The sequence below is a fragment of the Peromyscus eremicus genome, chromosome 8a (genome assembly GCF_949786415.1).
Source record: "Peromyscus eremicus chromosome 8a, PerEre_H2_v1, whole genome shotgun sequence".
In the NCBI taxonomy this organism is placed as follows: domain Eukaryota; kingdom Metazoa; phylum Chordata; class Mammalia; order Rodentia; family Cricetidae; genus Peromyscus; species Peromyscus eremicus.
Window position 1 is genome coordinate 39,695,372 of NC_081423.1, and position 24,373 is coordinate 39,719,744.

Consider the following 24,373-nt stretch of genomic DNA (forward strand, 5'->3'; position numbering starts at 1 on the left):
GCTGCTGGGAACTAAACAGAGAATCCCATAAGCACAATGGGAATCAGAGCCTGGGAGGATTGTCTCATGAGCAGAATTTCCAGATCTAGGCATGCCTGGGACTAGCCTGAGATGTCCTGGAAATGAAGGATTACAGTTGTGCTCCAGCCCACCTGGGTTCATTCTTTGTTACTTAGAACTGAGCCAATCTTTAATGATGCAGGTCCTATAAGACAATGAGAAGGCTGGTCCTCCTGAGACAGTCTATTAGATAAAACAAGCAGTGCCTTTTTCCTGGAGCAGTGATTTCCACACATCAGCATGAATCACAGTCACCTGAGGGGCTCCTCACAAAACACATTGCTTCATGTTAGCTGGATATTTGAACATTGGGCTAAACAGCTCTCCACAGCTGCACTGTGATCTATGATAATAGATCCAGATCAATATAGACATTGGCTCAAGAGGACAAACAAATAAATGCCTGTGTTGTCAAGCTACCTTCTAAATATGTATGTTTATAACCATAGGGTGCTGCTCTCTGCCTAGACAGGGAAGCCTCTCTCTGAAGTAGGCAGCAGTCCAACACGGACAACCAAAGTACTGAGAATATGTGACTGTTGAGTGCTCAGCCCTAAACAGGACATCTGTGTCACCTCCTCCAAGGCTCAGGGAATGTCACAGTTACCTATAGTTACCTGCACAAGCTCAAGCCAAATGATCAGTCATAATTCCAGCAGGCAGTACTAACTGGACTTAGTAGGTTAGGAGAAGGAGAAGCATGAAAATGAAAAAGAGATGTGTAGCTAGGTGTGTGGAGGAGGGGAGAGGGGGCTTGGGGATGGATAGGATCAAGATATGTTATGTAAATGTATGAAGTTGTCACTGACCTCATAAAAGTCATCTTTTAAAAAGGAGATGAACAAAAACAATTGCCTCACCTCCTCATCTGTTATCTGTTGCCTACAGGCCAGTCTGATGGAGGCATTTTTTTTTGCTGAGGTGCCTCTTCCCAGATATGTCTGGATTTGTGTCAGGTAGACAAAAAAAAAAATAGATATATCTACACAGATCTCTGTCTTGATTGTGTGAACTGGAGCATAGCATACCGTGAATGAGGTAGAGCCGGCAATAGGATTGCCTGTGGCAGATCTGGAGAATTCACTGTGGCCCTGAGAGGCTACATGTAAGCACCAAGATGGACTGCTGCCCTTCTGGCCATGAAGAAAACAAAACCCATCAGCACCACATGTCTTGGATCCATTTTTAATCCAAGACTACCTCCACCAAGGCCAGACTCACATGTAAGAACTTAGCCCGCACAGGAGAAATGGCTTTCTACTTAATATAATTTTTATATTTTAGTGTAATATAATATGATAGTTATATCAGATCATTTTCCCTTTCTCTGCTCCTCCTCTTAGTCACCTTTGTTCCCCAGACAATTCACTTCTACTATCTTGACGTCTGTGTGTGGTGGTGGTGGTGGTGGTTAATATAAAGCCTGAGAACTACAAATGAGAATAAAACATGCAATATTCGACCAAGACTGGCATAGTTCATTCAATATGATCATCTCCAGTAGCATCCACTTTCCTGAGAACAACCTGACTTCATTCTTCATGGCTAAAAAGCTGTATCATGCATATGAACCAACATTTTCTTTAACCATTTTCTGTTTATAAACACCCAGGTCAGTTTTATAACTTAACTATTGTGGAGATTATTGCAATAAACAGTGATGTGCATGAATCTCTGTGATGTGTTGAGAATCTTTTGAGTGAATCTCTGAGTGGTAGAGTTGGATCATAGGGTAGATCTATAATTTTTAATTTTGTATGAACCTCCATAATCATTTCCATTCGTTTTCTGACTATTTTAAACTAAACTCTCAATATTATATCTTCAGGTATGGCCTCATATCCATGTCCAAATCTACCACTATGACCAGGGGATGGACAGACTCATGGGCCAGGGAATCCATCTCATGGAAAGTCTTGGTCACTATGTCTTGAGAAAGAGAAAATGCGTGATTTGTATCAAAGAATTGGATTCTGAGGGGAAAAAAACAGAAATGTCCAACAGGACACAGTGTCAATTGAGGTTGCTGGTTGCATCTTAACCTGCATGAGCAGTGTCCCTTGCATTGCTAAGTCCAGTCACATATATTAAAGAGATGCATCTGAAAATATCATCACAGGGGCAGGTTAAGCCAGTTCACCAATTCTTATGGCAGGAAGATGATTGACAGTGTGAATTCTGAGATTCTGATAAGATAGGAGGGTAGGGAAGGAGTATAGAGGAATGACAAGAAGAAGGAAAGGTGGGGGGGGCAGCTCTGGGTCCTACTTGGTTAGCAGGGATTCTCGGCCATCCTACACCTCAGCAGGCGCATGAAGCAAGTGAGAATGTTCTTCGTTTGTGAGAACTCTGCCTTCTAATAATATCTTGATTTTGCAGAGCACTTTGTTTCCCAAGGCCCCAGTGTTCCTGTGATACTTAGCATCCTCCTCTCAAGGGGGAGAAATCAAGGCAGAGGACCTGAGAGAGTAGAGGTCCTGGGACAATGCTAGGGATTAGAATGAATGGAAATTGGTGGTCTACGGCATCAGCGTGGACTTGACCATCATGCAGTGCAGCATTTGAATCTTACATGCTCAGGGAACACTGGTGTCATTCAAGGAAGACTCAATCCCCCCTCATCTCTAGATATTCCTCCTTCCTTCTCATTCCCAAGGAACAGCTACCATTGCACAGAGCTGTGATGCCAAACTGAGTATTTTTGATGTATCATGCCATATCAAACTTTACATTTCCATGTGTAATTTAGAAATGATTATCACAAGCCAATTTTTTTAAAAAATAACAACCTAAATAGAAATGTTGATTGTGTTATTTGCCTTGGACTCTGCAGTGGATACAGACCAGATAACCAAGTCCACTGCCATTGTAATACCAGCTATCAGATGATAAATGAATGACCTAAGGACACAGGCATGACCAAGTTTGCTTTCTCTTTGATGCTGGTGGAACACAAGTTCTAGTTTTATGTCTGCTGCTGTGATAGCATACCCTGACCGAAAGCAACTTAGGGGCGAAAGGTTTTCTTTCACTCACACTTGCAGGTTACATAGGAATTCACTGATGATACAGTGCAGAAAATGTGTGGAGTCTTCAGCCACAAATAGGCATCTACACAGGCATTCACACACACACACACACACACACACACACACACACATACACACACACACATACACACACACACACACACACACACACACACACACACACACACACACGGATCAGGGACTACTGTGGAGGAGGGAAGAAAGATTCTAAGAGCTGGATATAGAGGAAGAAGGCAGCCGAACGATGTCTTCTAATCATGACAGGAGTGTTGAACTCAGGAACTCAACTCAAGGTACTGTGGTTGCTGCACAAAGTCAAGCCAATCAACACTATAGCATGGAACAGGGAAGAGCTCATGAACACCAACTCCTAGCTGAGGAGCTATGGACAGTTGATGGTTTCTAGTAGGAGAGTTCACCACACTCCAATGGATGACCCCACACCCATAAGTATATGGGCAACAAAAAAATCAGACTTAGTAGGTTACTTAACAGGGTGGAACAAGAAGTTGGGAGGCAGTGTGGAGGTATGGGTGGATCTGGGAGGAGTTTAAAGTGAATGTGATAAATATGATATGTATGACATATATGATATGATAAAATATATTGTGCTATATGTTAAAAAGAATAATTCCTAGTTACAGTTCATTACTGTAGTGAAGTGCAGGAAATAGGAAATCAAAGCACACTCACTTTCATGTTGGATCATCTATGATTTATGACAATCCCCCCACAGACCAACTTGATGCAGGCTATCCCCTCATTTCAGTCATTTCAGGCTATGCCCTCTTTTGGGGTGACTCTAGGTTGTGTCAGGCTGACAGTCGTAACCATCACAGCAAATCAATCTGTCATTTCAAAATACAATCACTGAAACTGACAATGACCTACATGAACACCCAGCTCTCACACATGTCACTACTCCCACTACAGTTCATAATGCCTGTGTGAGAAAAAGAAGTCATAGCGACTGTGAGAAAGTCTGGATAAAAATCTAATGTGAAGGCAACAGTCTAATTGTAGATACTGTTTCTTCCTGGAAATTCTATCCAGCTCTTCCTAACCACTTGAAACCATAACTAGGAACCCCCCCCCTTTTTTTAAATTTTTATTTTGCAATACAATTCAGTTCTGCATATCAGCCACGGATTCCCTTGTTCTCCCCCCTCCCGCCTCCCTCACCTTCCCCCCAGCCTGCCCCCCATTCCCACCTTCTCCAGTGCAAAGCCTTCCCCGCAGACTGAGATCAACCTGGTAGACTCAGTCCAGGTAGGTCCAGTCTCCTCCTCCCAGGCCGAGCCAAGCGACCCTGCATAGGCCCCAGGTTTCAAACAGCCAACTCATGCAATGAGCACAGGACCCGGTCCCACTGCCTGGATGCCTCCCAAACAGATCAGGCCAATCAACTGTCTCACCCACTCAGAGGGCCTGATCCAGTTGGTGACCCCTCAGCCATTGGTTCATATTTCATGTGTTTCCGTTCGTTTGGCTATTTGTCCCTGTGCTTTATCCAACCTTGCTCTCAACAATTCTCACTCATATAAACCCTCCTCATTCTCACTAATTGGACTCCCAGAGATCCACCCAGGGCCTAGCCATGGATCTCTGCATCCAGATCCCTCAGTAGTTGGATGAGGTTTCTAGCACGACAATTAGGGTGTTTGGCCATCCCATCACCAGAGTAGGTCAGTTCGGGCTGTATCTCGACCATTGCCAGCAGTCTGTTGTGGGGGTATCTTTGTGGACTTCTGTGGGCCTCTCTAGCACTTTGCTTCTTCCTATTCTCATGTGGTCTTCATTTACCATGGTCTCCTATTCCTTGTTCTCCCTCTCTGTTGTTGATCCAGCTGGGATCTCCCGCTCCCCCAAGTTCTCTTTCCCTGGACCCTCGCCCTTCACTACCCCCACTCATGTCCAGGCTGTTCATGTAGATCTCATTCCATTTCTCTGTCATTGGGCGATCCCCGTGTCTTTCTTGGGGTCCTGTTTTCCAGGTAGCCTCCCTGGTGATGTGAGTAGCAGTCCAGTCATCCTTGTTCCACATCTAGTATCCTGCTATGAGTGAGTACATACTATGTTTGTCTTTCTGAGCCTGGGTTACCTCACTCAGGATGATTTTTTCTAGGTCCATCCATTTGTCTGCAAACCTCATGATGTCATTGTTTTTCTCTGCTGAGTAGTATTCCATTGTGTATATGTACCACATTTTGTTTATCCATTCTTCAGTTGAAGGGCATCTAGGTTGTTTCCATGTTCGGGCTATTACAAACAATGCTGATATGAACATAGCTGAACAAGTGCTCTTGTGGTGTGGTTGAGCATTCCTTGGGTATATGCCCAAGAGTGGTATAGCTGGATCTTGGGGGAGATGGATTCCCAATTTTCTAAGAAATTGCCATATTGATTTCCAAAGTGGTTGTACAAGCTTGCATTCCCACCAGCAGTGGAGGAGAGTTCCCCTAGCTCCACATCCTCTCCAGCATAAGGTGTCTTCAGTGTTTTTGATCTTAGCCATTCTGACAGGCATAAGGGGTAACTCAGAGTTGTTTTGATTTGCATTTCCCTCATGATTAGGGATGTTGAGCAATTCCTTAAATGTCTTTCAGCCATTTGAGTTTCCTCTGTTGAGAATTCTCTGTTTAGTTCTATAGCCCATTTCTTAATTGGACTGTTGGGTATTTTGATGTCTAATTTCTTGAGGAACCCCCTTTTTTGATGCTTCTCTAACATCAAGATCTTCCCAGGCTTTGGCACTAACTCCTTTTAAAACATGTGTCACCCTAAGTAGAAATGATTTCTTTACATGGCTGTCACCTTCATCAAACCAAGGCTTGAACCCCCTTCACAAGACATTAACCATGTGTCTCTGATTTCACGAACTGAGTGCCTGGCACACAGACAACTTTCACAACTATGGGGAAAGTGAGATCACTGTAGGACCATTTACTGAGAGACAGTAACTGTGAGGTCAAAGGCAAGGATGGCAGTCTTTTCTGGGAAATGTTTACCCCGGGGAGTCACGGCATCTCTCACTACAGGAGAAAGCAGCCTCTGAGGTAAGCCATAGGTGGGTGCTTCATTAATACCTTTGGTAAGACACAGTTGTTAGAAGTTACAGCCTTTAAACCCCTATTTAGAAAGAACACCAAGCTACACCCAGTCAGGTGTAGTGCTACACACTTGTAGAACCTGGCAGACTGAGGCAGGAGGATCATGAGTTCCCAGCCAGCCAGGCAACTATAGTAGGACACTATCTCTAAAATAAAAATTAAGCAAAATAAACCACATCTCGATTCCTCCCAATTCCTCACAGATCCTCCCCAACCTAAGACCTCCTCCAACTTCATGTCCTTTAAAAATATAATCCACGGAGTCCACTTTGTGCTGTCCATATCCTCATGGACCTGGGGCCATCTACTAGAGCATGGTTGAACAACCAGAGGCCAAATACTTCAAGAAAACTGACTGTCCCTCCTCTGGAAGCCATCAACTGTCAACAGCTTCTCAGCTATGGATGGAGGCTGATGAGCCTAGCAATGAGATCCAGGGCAAACCCAAACATGCTATCTTCTGTATTTCACTCAGAACATATTCCCATTAGTGTTAAAATTAGGGACATGGGCTAGAGAGAGATCTCAGTGGTTAAGAGTATTGACTGCTCTTACAAAAGACTTGGGTTTGATTCCCAGCACCCACAGTCAACTCATAATTGTCTGTAATGCCAGTCCCAGGGAATCTAGCATTCTCTTTTCGCCTCCACAGATACCAGACATGCTAGTAGAGCACAGACCTGTGCAGGTAAAACCCTCATACACATTGAAAAGAAAAGATCAGGAACCCTGAAGCCCCACTGCTCTATGTGGGACACACACATATCCCTGTATACTTATAGTGCACCAGGCCTTTTGTTAGGCACTGAGTATTTAGGGATGTGTAAAAGAAAGAAAGGCTGGGAAAAAGGTTCAGTTGGCAAAGCCCTTGTCGTTCGAGCATGAGAACATGCATCAACATTCAGAATCCATCCCTCTTCCCAAAACATCAGGTTGGATGGCTGGCATTAGTAATTCCTGGGCTGGGGAGGCATATCTCTGGGGCTGTCTGGAAAATCAGACAGAGTTCCAAGCCAATGAAAGACCCTACCTCAAATAATAAGGTGGATGGCTACTGAGCAAGGACGTAAGGATTGGCCTCTAGCCCCTATGCACAGATGCACACAGACTCATTCATACATGTACCCAAAAAAAAACAGTTAAAATTAAAACAGATAAATTAAAAGGAAGCAAGTGTACACACAAATGATAAAATAAAATAAGATGGGAACGTGGCCTCTTTAGTGTTTCTAGACACTGCTGTGTTATTTCTTTTAGTTCATGTACTAATTCAGCAAATCACTTTATTTCAAACTCATTGCACTGTGCTTGGATTTCCTACCCTGGCTAAGTTCCCCAGCACTAGAATTTAATATCCTTTTGGAAGAAAATTGTTTGCTGGGTATCATTGATTCTTGACTTCTAAACACAGTGCTTGGAACACGGCTTCACAGTAAATACTTATAAAGAATATTACACGGTCTGCTCTTGACTACCCACATTTGATCCCCACTCACTGCTGCCTCTGCTTTGGCAGAAAATATTGTCTCTTCTTAGCAGGTTGGAAACAGGGATGGGAGAGTTTCAACAAACTGAATGCAACCCCACAACCCTACACAAGGTGTGTTCACTAAGGACACATTAATTCACACATCAATTATCTTCTAAACAAACCCTTCTCATAATACATTTTCAGAGTCTCTCACGTGGTACTAGATTCTTGCCTACAATTTAGAGTTAAGGAGCTCAAGGTTCAGAAACTATTAGATTATTTTCCTAGTTACTAGTTGCCACAGCAGTTAAAAAATAAACCCATGCTTACCACATGGAGAGGCCTGTGGTGCTAGACACAGATTGAAACAACCCAAACCAAAACATAAGCAAAGGATAGTCCAGATTTTTCATAAGGGAAAATTCTCCCAAACCAGCCAGAAAACTTTGAACACAACCAAAACAACATCTATCTTGTTTTTTCTGTAGGTCTATCCTATATGGAGTAAATTGTCTCATAATTATTTTTCAACCTTTGCATTTGAGTTTAGACTTCTTGTCTGGAAGGCCATAGGCTGGGTTCCCAGTGCATATGTAGGCATCTCACAACTATCTAAAACTCCAGCTCCAGAGGATCAGACGTACTCTTCCGGCCATGCACATATACATTAAAAAGAGTTCTCACTGACATTTTCCTCAATTTAGCTTCCCTCTTGGTGCAAAAGTTGAATTTCTTGTTACTGAATTATATGATATGTGAAAAAGGAACCCACACTCTGTAATCAAAGCTCTTTAGATCTACAAGGACTCAGAAGAGGGGAGCTTGGCACGGGTTCATTTGTACTCATCTCCAGGCTCCTGGTCAGTCTCTGTAGGTCACTATTGTATTTAATGTTCCATGTGGTACATGCAATTCTACATTGGCCTTAATGCCTCAGACCACCACAGAGTCAGGAAACTTTCTCTTCTGCCTCATTCTTTCCCTAATATTTTGTAGTTCAGGTGCGCCTGGAATTTTCAGTCCTCCGGCCTTAGTACTGACTAGTGACTAGGGTCACAAGCCTAGCAACTAGACACAGCCCAAGACACTTCTGAAGATGGGCGAGATGATGCCTTGGACACAAAAAGCTCATCTGCACTTCCTGCCACTGCCTCATTTGGTGCTTGGAAAGAGGAATTGATAGAGGGAAGTCTCCCCTATCTTCATCTTTGCTATCTGCCTTTAATTAATTTGTTTCCTTCAATTGATTTTTGTACTCGTGAATTCTCAGGAGAGGAGTAAAAAATCCAGAAGTTAGATTATAATAACAAGATGTGGTGGTCTGAATGAAAATGGCCTCCATAGGCTCATAAGTAGTGGCACTAGAAGAAGTTGTAGCCTTGTTGGAGTGGGTGTGACCTTGATGGAGGAAGTATGCCACTGAGGGGTTGGGTTTATGGAGTTTCAAATGCTCAAGCCAGGTCCAGTGTCTCTCTCTTCCTGCTGCCTGTGGATCAGGATGTAGAAGTCTTGGCTCCTTCTCTAGCACCATGTCTGCATGCATGCTGCCATGCTTCCTGCCCTAACAATAATGGATTAAACCGCCGCACCTGCAAGCCAACCCTAATTAAATGTTTTCCTTTGTAAGGGTTAATGTGTCATGGTAACTTTTTTTAGCAATAGAAATCCTAACTAAGACAGAAGTTGGTACCAGGAGTGGGGTATTTCTGTGATAGGCCCAATTGTGCTTTTGTTTGGAGGAAAGTGGACTTTGGGACTTTGGATTAGGAAAACAGTTGAATGGCTTTAAGTGGGCCTTAATGGGTCACAGGAGGAGGAACATGGAAGACAGTGGTGCTGAGAGTGAGTTGAACTGTGGGGGCCTGGCTCAAGAGGTTTTCATAGAATATTAGTATGTGACCTAAAGACCATTCTTGTGATGTTCTGTGAATGTGGCTACTTTCAGCTCTTGTCAAAAAAAAATCTGCCTGAGGCTAAATTGAAGTGTTATGGATTAATAGCTTTGGCACAAGACATTTCCAGAAGGCCTACTATTGACTGTGTTGCTCGGTGACTAGTGGCCGCGCTTATGCAGATCTATAACTAAAAGAAGCAAGCTAAGCAAGGGAAAATACAAAATGTAGATAAAGTTTTAAGAAAAACCTGATGCTAAATGGAATAAAGGGAGTGGTGACCTCATGGCAAGAATCTACCCAGCTAAGCTTCTGATTTGCGAAAAAGGAATTAGAGAAAAGTGAAAAAGAATTTAAGAAAAGTTTAAGGCTGGGTGTGGTGGTCCATACCTGTAAGACACAAGACAATAAAGGAATTGCAGGACAAAATTCACCTGTAAAGTGACTTTTCCTCAGTTGAAGCCTGTTACCAACAGGAGTTTATCCTTAACACAGCTGGAAGTCCCCTAATGCCTCTCACCACCACAGCTTATCTTAATCTCAGGAGTCATCCCAACCCTGCCTAGTAGCAATCACCATTCCAGGTTTCTGGAGTTCACGTCATACAAACTAACTCTGAATCCCCCTTAAGATCGAGGGATTTGGCATTAAGACCATCTAGCAGAATGACAGTTGACTTTTGGCCTAGGGTCTATGACCTCCTCAGAATCTGACTTTTGACTAGATTTACAGTAGCTACATAAAAATCCCTCCTGTGGAGCATTCTCCAGTCCAATCAGAAAGCAGTTGGCTACCCCCATAGCCTGCAAAGTACATCATGACTAGCAGGTCAGTACTGTAACACACAGAGTCCAGTGCTGGGTTATGACCATGACTGTCTTTTCTCACTAAGAAGCCCTATAGAGCTACTAAGTAGAAACTGCTTTTTAGAAACCACTGACTCCTTTGGGCCTACAGAGGAACTCAAAGAAGGATATAAACTTAGGGTTGTCACATTCATTTCATATCTATCTCCTTTACTGATGGATCAATTAATTTTTTCCTTTGATGTTACAAAATACAACAAAGGAAGGAAGGATACAGTCCATCAGGGTGGGGAAGGTGTGGTGACAAGGGCAAGAGGTGGCTGGTCATAGCACATCCACACTCAGGAAGCAGAGAAAAACGAATGCCGGTACTTTCTCCCTTACATTGGAGACCTAGACCATTTCACAGAGCCCACATTTAGGGTGGTTCCTCCCACCTCAGTTAACCAAGTCTAGAAACTTCCTCACAGATGTGCCCTAAGTCTTACGTCTCTACATGATTGTAGGTACTGTCAAGTTCACAATCAGTAACAACCATCATAACCGACATCATACCGTCAGCCTTTTATCTTTATTGTGTCCTATTTAAGATCTCCCTGACAGGAGCCTAAACCTCATGTTGGAGTTCAGGAATAATAGGATTATGATAAATGTCTTTATGATAATGGACCCGAACTGCTGCCAAGCCCTGGTGAGCCATCAGACCACTCTTCAAATGTTGACTGTCACCTCACAGTGTGACTGCTGCCTGAAGAAAAGAGGGTGTCATTAGGGAGCCAGCCTCCTGTCCCACCCTCAAACATGGAAGTCTTCTTGAGTCTCCGTCGGGACCAGGACTGAGGCCATGTTGGCCCAGCCAAAGCTTAACTGGGATACTTCAGATTCGGGCCCTGGATTCTGGTTCTCACTGACTCAACCCAAAGCTCATCAGTGTCCCGTGACAGACCTCTTATTCTGTCCCTCTGACCAGTGTGCCTCAGTGTCCAAGGTTAGGAGAGAATTCACAGACAAGTCATGAATCTCTCTCTCTCTCTCTCTCTCTCTCTCTCTCTCTCTCTCTCTCTCTGTTTCTCTCTTTGCTTTTTGTTTATTCAATTTGCCTTTATCTGCCTCTTTAACTGGCATGTTAGGATGAGTCTTAGCTTGACCAATTCAGACTCACAAGTTGAGGCTTTCCCTCTAAAGTTTCAGTGCCCTCAACAGTACATTAATAACCAAGGCACACTGAAATTAGAGCATGTATATATTGCGATAGGGTTCCCGATTTCTTTTTCCGGTATAAGACAAAAAATTTTTCTGCTCTAGCTACTTTTCAAGTTAAGAATTTAAGACCCATAGAGGAAGTGGCCAAACTACGCAATTGCATAGTTCTTTAACTTTCCTCGGGCCAGGAGATATCCCAACATCTTCCATGGCATTAAACTGAGTGAACATGGGATTTGGATTCTCAGTGTGAAGACTGTTAGATACCCACGGCAGAGTTTCTGGTCCTTCGTCTGCTGCAGAGCTAGGCCATTAGAACAGTAGACCACAGCTCTCTCTACTACACGGTGCAGAGGGGAAACACACCAGGAGTGCTTCAGCTTTTTGAGGCATCATCCTTCCTCTCCAGAACTTTGCTCAGACCCCGCACACAGCACAGTGATTTCTGTTGAATCAATTGCATTACTTCTTTATTGCCTCGTTTTTCACCTTGTTTTAGAGATTATTACTTGGATGAGTCTCAGTGAATTGGAAATAAGTAAGAAGGAATCACTTTCAGACTCACTGGGAAGACATGTTTTCCTGGCAACCACCTAAAAAACGTGCTTATACTATGAATAAACCAAGTTTTACCTTGTTTATGTCAAGGATAGCAGGAAATGATGCTCCAATATGCGTACAACCAAAAATGCCTTCTTAGGGTCTCTCTCTCTTCTTTCTCCTCCCTCATCTTCCTCCCTCTCTCTTTCTCTCTTAGTGTGTGTGTGTGTGTGTGTGTGTGTGTGCATGTGCATGTGTGTGTGTGTGTGTGTATGCATGTGTGCGTATACATGGGTGCACATACACTTATATGTACATGCATGCAAAGGCCAGAGGTCAGCACAGGTGTTATACCTCAGGAGTCCTCCATCTTATTTTTTTAAGAGAGTTTCTCACTGTCCTGCACCTTACCCACTGGTCTAGACTGTCTGGAGATCCTCTCTCTGTCTCCATGATGCTGAAGCTAAAAGTATGCATCTCCATGTTTCACTTTGTTACATGGGTGCACATGTCCTCATACTTGCTTGCCAAGCACTTTATCTACAAAGCTATCTCCACAGCCCCTCCCTTGGGGATTCCTAAACATGCAAGAGACCTGCTGAGGGAGACAAGAGATACCAAATGAGAGCGCCTCACCGCAGCCTGGCTTGCACAGTGTGCTGGGATTCTATCAACCTGACAATGCAGGGACAGCCACAGCTGATATTTTCACATCCTTCTCTATGCACCTCAGTTGCTCCACATACACCTGTCAACGGTCCTTGTAGTACCTGGCAAGAGACAGGACTATTATCTCTACCTAATCAATCCATTCGTCTGTCCTGAGGTCACATCATGAATTCAAAGCTTCATAGAGCCCTGAAGGTCCATTTTTGTATACACAGGCCAAAGCTCTTGTGACATTTTGAATGTTCTCAAACAGAAAGAACAAAATGATAACAGTGCTTGTAAGAATACACTGATAAGGATACACTGGCTGGAAACAGCAGGGGAAGTTCCTGGGATGCTCCAAGAAGACATCTTGGATCAGAGGAGCAGGAAAGGGCAAAAGGAAATGTGGAAGGGAAGGATAGGAAAAGGGGAAGGGGTGTGGGGAAGGAATAGGATGAAGCAGAGGAAAGATGGGGTCTGGGGAGAGGCCACTGACCACTAGGAAGCCAAGTCCTCTCTCAACCAACATAAGCATTTCACAATCCAGGAAGAAGAGTTGGAAGTAAAATGCCTGGTAGACAAAGCCATATTCCTGAGCATGCTCACTAAACTCAGGTCAGGGAGAACTCAGGGGTCTTAGTGGACAGAGACACAAGATGTCCTCCCCAATGCTTCCTGGGAAGTCAGGCAGACAGATTCTCTCTCCACACTGCTCAACCTTCCCAATAACTTCCACAGAATGAGAGAAGACAGGAGAGCCACATTGAGCTGGGCATTAAGCAGGAGGGAAAGATCTCAAGGAGACTGAGTGCATCATGGCAGGGATTAGGACCTTTACTTTTGAAAGTCAGATGAGAAAAACATTAGCAGGTCAGCCATGGGGTACTGCCCTGTGGGTGAAGAGCTGAAGAGGTGGCCTAGGAGTAGTCATCTGGATGCCAAGTGCAGACACCATCTGTCTACACATTTGCCGACTGTCTGCCACAAAATGGGGTCTAGGAAGTCATGTACACACACTTACCTATGTGAATCTTCAAATAGATTTTCTCCTTGTTTACTTGACTAAAGTAGTTATAAACTACCTGCACACAGGAAAGCACGGACAAGCAGGAACTGGTGAGAAATAGGTATTTTTCTGTCAGGCATGTCTGACCATCTTACATTTTCTCATGTTTCCTTCTACTTTAGCGTTTACTTGGAACACAAGCAAGTGTTAAATGCAATGGAACCCCTGTCCTGTTTGACCACCACCACACCTCTCCCTCTCCTTCCGTCCCTCCCTCTCTCCTTCCCTCCCTCTATCCTTCTCTCTCTGTCTCTCTCTGTCTCTCTCTCACACACACACACACATACACACACACACACACACACACACACACACACACACACACACACAGAGAGGGGGGGGAATCCAAAGTAGCTGACTTTGGATCCCTCTGTTGTGGTTTGATGTAAAATGTCCCCTATGTCTGAACACTTGGTCCCCAGTTGGTGGTGCTGCTCTGGAAGGTGTAAAGCCTTTAGTTGGAACCTTACTGGAAGAAACTGACTCCTAGCATGGGCTTTGAGACTTTATAGCCTGGTTATATCTTCTCTAAGCTCTCTGATTCCTCAGTGCAGACCCAACGCGATCAGCTCCCTCCCGTTCCTACCACTGTGCCTTCTTCTAGAATGGACTGCATCTTCTCCAAGTATGAGACTAAATTAACTCTTCTTGACTTAAATTGCTTCTCTTTTTAAATATCGCTGTCTTTGGTTGTATCCCACAGGAATCTACCCCCTGCAATACCCCCCAACTCCTCCCAGGTCCCTCCTCTCGCATTCTCACCCCAACTTCATGACCCCTCTTCTTCCTTCCTTCTGAGTCCAATTTCCATTGATAGTTATCAGGCATCTACTCACAGTATTAGAAAAGTAACCAATACCCCTTCCTACTTGGGTCCCTGCGCTATTTGTGCTCATAGATACTCAGAGTAATAGTTTGATTGACACATGTGCCACATCCTTTTGTCACTTTCAACACAACACATTTGAGCTTCAGCTCTGTTGACACATACAGAGCTACATCACTTATAGATGCCACACAGTACAGCTCTGTGCAAACTGATCACCTTATCAGATCCGTTCATGCACAGACTAAAGTGATTTCCATTTCACATAGCAACAATGAGGCCATGGACATTTGTTGGTATGTTTTCCCTCTGGAATACAACTTGCTGGATTTTTTTTTTGTTGTTGTTGTTGTTTTTTCTGTGATGCATACCAAGAAGGATGCTGATTGGGTCATAGGGCACAAACATGCTCATATCCACTCTGTCTTGCCAGATTGTTCACAGTGTATGATGCTTCAGTTTCCCTAAGCTGTACCAACTGCTCACACCTGCTGATAGAGGAGATGACGTTTCAGCCATTGTTATCCCCTTACCACAAGCTCAGTAACTTTCTATATGAAAGCCAAGGAAAACAGCACCATGCTTCAAAATGGCTTAGGGATACCGATGGGTAAATGATTGATGGAGACCTGAGTTTCAATATTGTCTCCTCTGATGATTGCCTCTGTGACTTCTGTTTAGGCACAATGTCTCTCCAGCTGGAGACATAACACGGTAACCTGCTTCACAGAGTCAAGGAGATGGTGCATACCCAGAGCCTAGGCATCTAAATGATAATTGTTACCTGGTGTTTTTGTTTGCTTGCTAATTCCTATCCTCATATTGTAGAACCCAAGGTGCTTTTGGAGTAGTTCAAGAGATGCAGAAAGTACCATGGGCTCAGAGAGCCATCACCAACTTTTCCCATGTAATGGGTTTCACAGAAGGATGAAAGAAATGCATAAAGAGCCAGGGTTATACTTCTTAGCCTAGAAATGCAAATGTATCTTGCTTAATTTATGCTCCAAGACTATATACATGGGGCTCTTTTTTCCTTTCTGTCTTTGTTAAGAGAAAATAATAATAATAATCCAAAGAACATATCACAGGGGCTCTTTGGAATAAGACTCCAAGTAACCCAGGGTGGTAAAGAAATCTCCAAGACAACACCCACTCCTTTGCCTTGAGTCTCCTGGGGGCTCCTGATTGCCCTATATCAACCTGGCAAAAGCTACTGCTCCTCCCCAAGACTGCCTGTCTTTCTAGAAGCTGCAGGAATGAAAAATGAAAAGCTCTCTGTAGGATGCTAGCAAAGATGCCAGCGCTTAAAACACGAGTGGGAGGGAACCTGAGGAGGAGAGAGGGATGCCAAGAGTGAGGGAAACAAAGCCAGGAGAGACCAAGATCACGCAAGGGTGAGTGCCTGTGCTGCCGTCTAATAGGGGAACCCACGGGATATTTCCTTTCACTAAAGAAGTGGGTAATGGGTCACCCGCACCGATAATGTGGCCCCCTTTTTACCTTTACAAAGAAGAACACATTAAGTAGACACCCAGAAGTGCAGCTACTTACTTAGGAGTTCTGATCAGGAGACGGGAACAGAATGCCAGTTCATTTGCACATTTAAAAACTATATTTGGGAAATGGATGCAGACCTGTTGCCACTTAGGATTGGACTAAGACAGCAGTCCTGTGAGGGTTGATGTTCCTAACACAAAGGAATTCATTCACAAGGGATGACCTCTTGGAGAGGTCACTGTCAGCACAGCAGGTACCCCGCTCTCTTTGTCACCCTCATCCTCCTAAGTCTAGCAGGACAAAAGCTTCCAGGCCTAAAACTACAAGACCAATTAGCAGGACGGATGGACAAATATTAAGAGAGAGGTGTGTGCAAGTTCAACCAAATCTCATTACTTTAAATCGCTTTGGTGAGTTGACCACAAGCTAGACAGCAACTTCCAGCACAGAAACAGCCCACCAACTTTCCTGAGCCTCGATGTTCTCCACATCTGACGGGGGTCATTGGAGCAGTGTCTTAATATCCAGGTATGGCAGAATGGTGTTAACTTCCTGGGGAGGTGGGTAAAGAAATCTAAGAGAACCAATGACAATTCTACCAAAGTCCAACTTCAATCAAACTCCAATCAAGGAGTTTCTGGAGCTTCCATACATAGCATGGGTGAGGGGTTACTCACCCATACACAGGCTCATCACCACTAAGTCCAACCCCATCATGAATGGTAGCCTCTTGGGAGCTGCATCATGGAGTGCCCCTCTCAATTAACCTTCCTCTTCCTATATACACCAGAATCTCCCAAGATCACGTGTAGCCAGGGGAGAGCAAGAGGGAGTAATGGCTGAAATCCTAGGTGAGGGTCCCACAACCCTCCCCTCTCTTCCTTCTAGTAGGGGGTGTCAATCACTCTGTCACTCTTAGAATAGACATTACTATCTTAGAAGGGCTCTGCCCAATTAGTTGCTATGGTTACCAAGCCACAATAATCTCTATTGCAAGATGGCAATCATGTTTTGCCTAGAGGAAAGAGTCATACTGCCACAGATAGTTAGATAGACTAGGGTCTGCTGGAGACTTAGTGTAATTCCCAAGCTGGAGCTGGTGTTCAAAAAAATGGAAGCTATTATTTTTATTAATAATAGCCTTCTGGAATAACTCGAGTCACAGGCTGTAGAATTTCTGGGCCCTGGAGCCCTTAGCAATCACATAAAGCAGTTCTTTATTCCTCAGAAAATGGAAGGGGCTCAGACAAGCTCAATGACAACCCTGAGGTCAGTCAAGCCACCTGCTTCGAATCTTCCAGGTATCTTCATCCGGGAAATTCTATCATTAGTGAGCCACATGTAGTTAGCACACTATGGTCAAAAGAAAGTTGTCATTAGAGAAGACCTAACAGCTTCATTATATCAAAGCCCTACAGAGCTCTGCTAGAAGCTGTCCATAGGCAATGCTTCGAGTCAAGCCATCTTAAAGACACAGGCCAAGAGACTCCTACTTCTAATACAACTATCTTTTGCTCCCACTGGCCCCAAAAGGGACATTTGGATTTTGTTCAGTTTCCCTGCCTTGTAACATCAACAAAAAGAAGGAAAAAGCCAGGCGTGGTGGCATACACCTGTAATCTTAGGATTTGGAAAGTGGAGGTAGGAGGATCAGAAATTCAAGGTCATGCTCAGTTGTATAGTGAGTTCAAGAACAGCCTGGACTATGTGAGTACCTGTCTCAAACAGAACAACAAAAAGGCTACTTTTAAAGAAGCCAAGGGCAGCTGGAAAGAGAAAGGGATGCAGGGACGGACTCAGTGGAGGATAACAAGAAGCATCAATGTGGAAACCCGCTTGGCTGTCTCTGCGAGCAGGTAGTATTTGCAGAACCACAGGGTGCTGAGGGCAGATGTTAAGGCTTGGAGCAGCACTGGCCTGACTTGCCTATTTCACCATGTGGTGTGATACCTCAGTACTCAAATTCCACATCAATACAGCACAGCTACACAGTGTAAAATGACCAACTCGGTGACTGAGCACTCTGTTCTGTTTGACAAGCTTTCATTTGTTTTAAATGTTTACCTATTTTTTGTGTGTGGTGGTTTCTTGCCAGTTAACCCATGCTGACCTCAAACTGACCTTCCTTTTGCCTCAATCATCTGTATGCTGAGATGCCTTGGTTTTGCATTTTTAACCAGCACTTTGTGCATCTGATAAGACTGGACAGTTCAATGGCACTGTCTTGGGTGATTATTTTCACTTGAACTTTCTTTGTAGCTGAGGATGATCTTGAAGTACTGGTTCAGTCCTTCCTGGGAGTACTGGTTAGGTTTTCTCTGGCAACTTGACACAAGCCAGAGTCATCTGAGAAGAGATAACTTCAGGTGAGAAAATACCTCCATCAAAGTGGTCTGTGGATAAGTCTGTGGGGGCATTTTCTTCATAATGATTGATGTGGTGGTCCCAGCTCACAGTGGGCAGTGTTATCCCCTGGCAGGTGGTTCTGAGTTGTGTAAGGAAGCAAGCTGTGCAAGTCCTGAGGAACAACTCAATAAGCAGGATCCTTCAAGGCCTCTGCTTCAGTTCCTGCCTCCAGATTTCTGCCTTGAGTTTCTGACCTGAGTTTCCTTGATCTCAACTGCAGTCTATCAGCTAAAACAAACCCTTCCATACCCAAGTTGCTTTTGGTTGTGATATTTTATCCTAGCAGTAGGAAGCAAACTAAGACACTGAGTGTGCTTGCTTTACACACATATAGTATATGGAAAAGTTATTGTGATTGGAATTTAATTGAGAAGCAGCTTGGCTACTTCGTGGTAGTTTATTATTTAGCCAAAGAAGGAAAAGGGAAGGGAGGGAGGGAATGAAGGAGGGAGGCAGGGAGGAAGGAAGGCAGGAAGGAAGGAAAGGAGAAGGAAGGGAAGGGAAGGGAAGGGAGGAAGGAAGGACGGAAGGATGGAAGGAGGGAGGGAGAGAAGGAGGCAACTGCTTTGTTCTCTTCCCTCCCTCCTTCCCTCATCCTTCTCTCTCTCCCTTCTCCCCTCCTTCCCCACTGTTCCCTTCCTTACTCATGAAGGGTCTAAATTCACACTGAAAATTCATCTAACTCATGAAAAGCCACTGTGTGATCCTGAAGGTGGACAACAGTTTAATCCTTTTAAAAATCATCTTTGAGCACATCCTCCACCCTGCAGCCCTCTCCAAAGCACCACAAAACAAAATCCAGGGTGACCATAGTGCCTTCATCCTGCCTGGCACTTTGCACACCTGGCTGGCTTCCCTGGGCTGTCAGCACGCAGGCAGGCTGGCAGCCTCTGGGAAACGGTTCCAGCGCCCTCGCCACTGTCAGGGCTGCTTGTGGGCTGGAGACAAGGAAAACAAATGCTGCTAATGAGCTGGAAACATAACACACTTGTAAGAACCAGCGCAGAGATGAGCTGCTTCCTATTCTTGGGGAAAGGCAAAAAAAAAAGGAAGAAAGAAAGAAAGAAAATACTGACAAAAGACAGAATGAGGAGCCCTAATTCCAAAGCACTCACATCACAGCTCCCAGCACCTCGGGTCCTTGTTTAGGGCTCCCTTGCATATTGGCCCCGCCATCTTTCACATCTGGATATGGAGAAATGACACCACAGCACATCATGACATCTGCAGTCTAGGCTGTGTCAAGGTCAAGGTTCTGCACCCCAGCAGCCATCTATAGACAGAAACATCCTTGTTCAACTGTCTTCAGCAACTATTAGCCTGACGCCTGCTGCCATGCAGATGGTCTGCTCCCTTGCATCTTTATGTCACCTCTTCTATAGGTAGAATAGTCAGTATTGTCTAGTTTTATTGTTGCTTTGAGACAGGGTCTCATGTAGCCAAAGGCTGGTCTTCCAATATATATATATTTGTAGAAGAGGATGGTCTTGAACTTTTAACCCTTCCACCTTTACTTCCCAAGGGATGGTATTATAGGGGTGTGTGTCACCATGCCTGGCCTCGACATTGCCTATTAAAGAAATTATATGCTATATATTGGAGATATATATGGCTTAAGAGTAAAATTGATATTAAAAATATATGTACAAATGCCCGCCTGGTCTCTTGCTAGCCAGGGTAATAACTCCAGATCAGAAGAACTCTTCCTTGGTATTGGTAGACAGCCACATACAAATTCCTGGGTCTTCTATAAAAAAAAAAAATCACCACTAACTTGCAGCTTAAAACAATGAAAATTTATTTGCTTACATTTCTGGATCCGGGGAGCTGAAACTCCAGGTGTCAGCAGTGATAGTTCTTTCCAGAAGCTCTGAGGGGATAATGTGTTCGCTGCCTCACTCCTAGCTGGCAGTGCACACTGGCAAGCCATCCTATGCAATGGCTATTCACAGAAGGCTCCAGAGCGTAGCCCCAGCTTCTCACAGCCATCACACTGTGGCTGTCACTTCTTGTCATGAAACACAGGGCCCACCCTGGATTCACACTGCTATTTGTTGTGGAATCTTAATTCCAGCTGCTATCTTCCTTCTTGAAAAGAAGAGCATATTCACAGGTGCCATACAAATTGACTGAGGGTGGGGACACTGAGCCCAGCATAGCCAACTTCCCCCTTCCTGTCCGGTGGTAAGAGCCACTCTGTTTTTGCAGGAGACCATCCCTATTTCTCAATTCCCACTTCCAGAAGTTTGGTTGGACTTCAAAGATGAGTGTGAAGTGTAGGCAGAACTAATCAATACCCCATCCCCAGAGCCTCACTGCCTGGATCAGTGTGCATCCCTATCAGTTTAATTAGACTCAGTCCTGAGCCACCTTAAGGATGGGCTGGGGATGGAGTCATTTGATCCTAGAGATATTATGCATGGTTTGTGTGGAATTATGCAGGGGAAAGAGCTGGACTCTGGAGAGGAGACTTAGAGGACAAAGAGACCAGAAGCACCCTGAATCCACCTCTGCCTGAAGACCCCATGAGATTTCAGTTACATGTCCCACTTAAGACTCTTTTGCCCTCACCTGATAGTCTTCTGGAAATGACTTTTTTTTTAAGTCTGACTAATACATTAGCATTCATCCATTCCACTAATAGTCTGTTGCCAATAATGAGCCAGACAGGGCATTAGTCACCAGCCCGAGAAGGCCCAGAATGAAAAACAGAACTCCTGGCTTCAAGGGGAGTGTAGTTCCTTGGGGATTGTACAGATGTTGCCATGGAATTTTATTGGCAAATAGTGGGAAAACTCCAGAGCTCCTGAAATGGAAACTTAACTGTCCACAGAGCAACAGGGAAAGATCTAAAGGGGTTTGGAGGACTTGCTCACTAATGTGAAACCCTCCCCATCGTTGTCGATGCTCTAAGGAAAAGACAAAGGAGTGGAGATGTAGGGCGACAGAGAAGATGCATTACAGTCAGGCTGGTGCTCTGCAGCCAGGAAAAAGCCTGCACTCTCCCCGGGGCATGTGTAGCTGTCTATTCATAGAGGAGGCAACAGTCTGGGCCAGCTTGGTACCTAAGGAAAGACAACGATGGGAGAAATAGAGACTCAAGGATGACAGGAATAAAGGAGATGTCCCAGGAGAATATCTTCTGGAAACGTCTCCACTAGGTAGGCCAGCTTAACAGAGTCAGAGTCATGAGCTGGTTAACGTCTGTTCAAATCGGATGGTTCATGAGTTCCAAGTGTGTAGTGGATCAAAAACATGCTATTCTCTTTCCAGTCATACTTCGGATTCCTTTCAGGACTACACCCCTAGAGGAAACTGGTTGTTTTAGACATTCACACCCAAACTGCCTTGTATTAGATGGTCTTGTACTGTAAAAAACCCAGCTGGAATCTGTGCTTACCCAGGATCTAGAAGGCCAGCTTTGCACCCAGTCAGCACAAGCACGGAGCCCTAGCTCTGCTAACTAGGAAACCTCAGCTCCAAATGCTGAACTTCAATAGAGTCATGCTACCGTAGTGGCAAATGTGGTCGCTATTTCTAACAGAAGAACACTGGCTCTGGAGCCTAGGGACAGCAACAAGGGGACCAACTGTGCTATATCATTTCAGAGGACTCTGTCGGCTGAACTCGGCTGAATTCGGCTGAACTCAGCTGAACAGACTCGGCTCTTCTTAATAAATTACATTTGGTTCAATAACAGAGATGTCTTTTTAAGTTTTAAGTAAGAACTCTGACTTTCAGTCACCTCTCTAGTGATCCCTACTAAAAGAAATAGTCAATGAATGGGCATTTACCCATCATCCCTCCCTGTTCTTCCATTCAATATCCATGGATTCAGACAAGTGTGGATTGAGAACATCCATGGCAACACAGAATCTGGGACTTGGAATATAGCTTAGCTGGTAGTTGCTTGCCTAGAATGCAAGCCCACTGTGTGCAGTGCCATCCTAGGCAGGTGAGCCTGTGCTGCGTAAACAAGCTACCTGAAAGTGAGTCTGGGAGCAAGCCTGCTGTGGGATGTACTGTAGGATGTAAAGTACTGGTAAGCCACGAGCCATGTGGCAAGGTATAGATTAATAGAAATGGGTTAATTTAAGATATAAGAACTAGTTAGCAAGAAGCCTGCTACAGCTACACAGTTTATAAATAATATAAGTCTCTGTGTGTTTACTTGGGGGACACTAGTGGAAGAGATTTGTCCTGACTGTGGGCCAGGCAGGACCAGGAAAGCTTCAGCTACACAAGCCAGTAAGCCTTGCTGTCCCACGGCTTTTGTGTCATTTCCTGCCCCTGCTACAGCTCCTCCCCTGACTTCCATCAAGGATGGACTTAAATTGTAAGATGAAATAAACCCTTTCTGCCCCAAGTTGCAGATAGGAAACAAGAACAGTGTGCTCTCTCTCTCTCTCTCTCTCTCTCTCTCTCTCTCTCTCTCTCTCTCTCTCTCTCACACACACACACACACACACACACACACACACACACCGCACATGCACATGTACACGCACATATACAAACAATTATATTGAATCTATATGGTATATGTATCTGATAAATACATGGTAAGGTTGGATGACATGGTTACAAAATCTATAATTTTAAAATACACACAAACTTCTTTGCATTCAACTTAAATGTTTTATTTAGGAGCCTAAGGATCATGTGCTATATGGTCCAGTTTTTCTTGGTGAACCTTAACCAGCCAGGCCCTGAAAATCTGAGTGTCTCTGACCCCATAAATAGCTGACCAGGGCCTCAGCTCACCAGCTGAGCCCCTGACTCCCTTGTTATCCGATCTCATCTTCTCTTTGCCCTCTCATCCTATAGAAACCCCAAGGGTCTCACTGGATCCACTACCACTCAGTCCACCAATATTGCCTATCCAAGGCTCCAAAGCACACTCTCATTTATACCAGCTACCTGATCCTTATATTCTTAGCATCATGTCGTCTCATCTCCAGTTTACTAATTATACCAAAAACTGTACTCTCTTAAAGCTAAGAATTAGCTCAAATTTAGTTTGGAGTCCAATTTTACAAGCTTAGCCTCTCTGAACCTATTTCCTTAACAGAAGATTGAATTCAAGTGGTTTAATTCAGAGAGTGCTTTGTAGGAAAATAAGGAAGGCTAAACACCTATTACAGCTTGACATAAAGAAATTATCTAAAAATGGGATCCCTTATTGTTGATTTTAATATGATTTTTTTTCTGTGACTATCAGCAGTGAATTGCAATAATTCTTCCTTATATTGTGAAGTTCAGTTGACCATTTTGTCCTGTAGGTCTTTGTAACAACCAACATCAAGGGTGTGTCCTATCATCATCAGCTCAGTGATGACACACAAGCCAGAGCCATCCATTCCACATCACCCGACTATCTGTTCTGTGCTGGGCGCCTTCCTTTCTCAGTTGTGAGGCTCTGCACAGGCTGGCTCCCTTAGCTCTCTGGGAGCTTAAGTTCTCAGGCAGCCTGTCAACAGGTTTATAAATAAATAAAGACAGCATGTAGTGGATGGTCTGAATGAGCTAGCCAGGTGACTGAAGAAAGATCTTCAGGGGTAGGAGAGTCAGAGCATGGCATGAGATTCAGAGGGCAAGGAGTAGTCCTTTGGAGATACTGTCCTGGTCCTGGCAGATGAGGAGGAGGAGCTATCCACACAGGTATCAGAGCCACACAGGTATCCAGGCAAAGGGAACACAGGAAAAGAAGGGTAAACCCTCCAAAGGAAGAGCCCTCTTTGTGTTGATGATGTGGGGAGGACAGGGGAACTGAGCGTGAGGGGACACATGCTGTC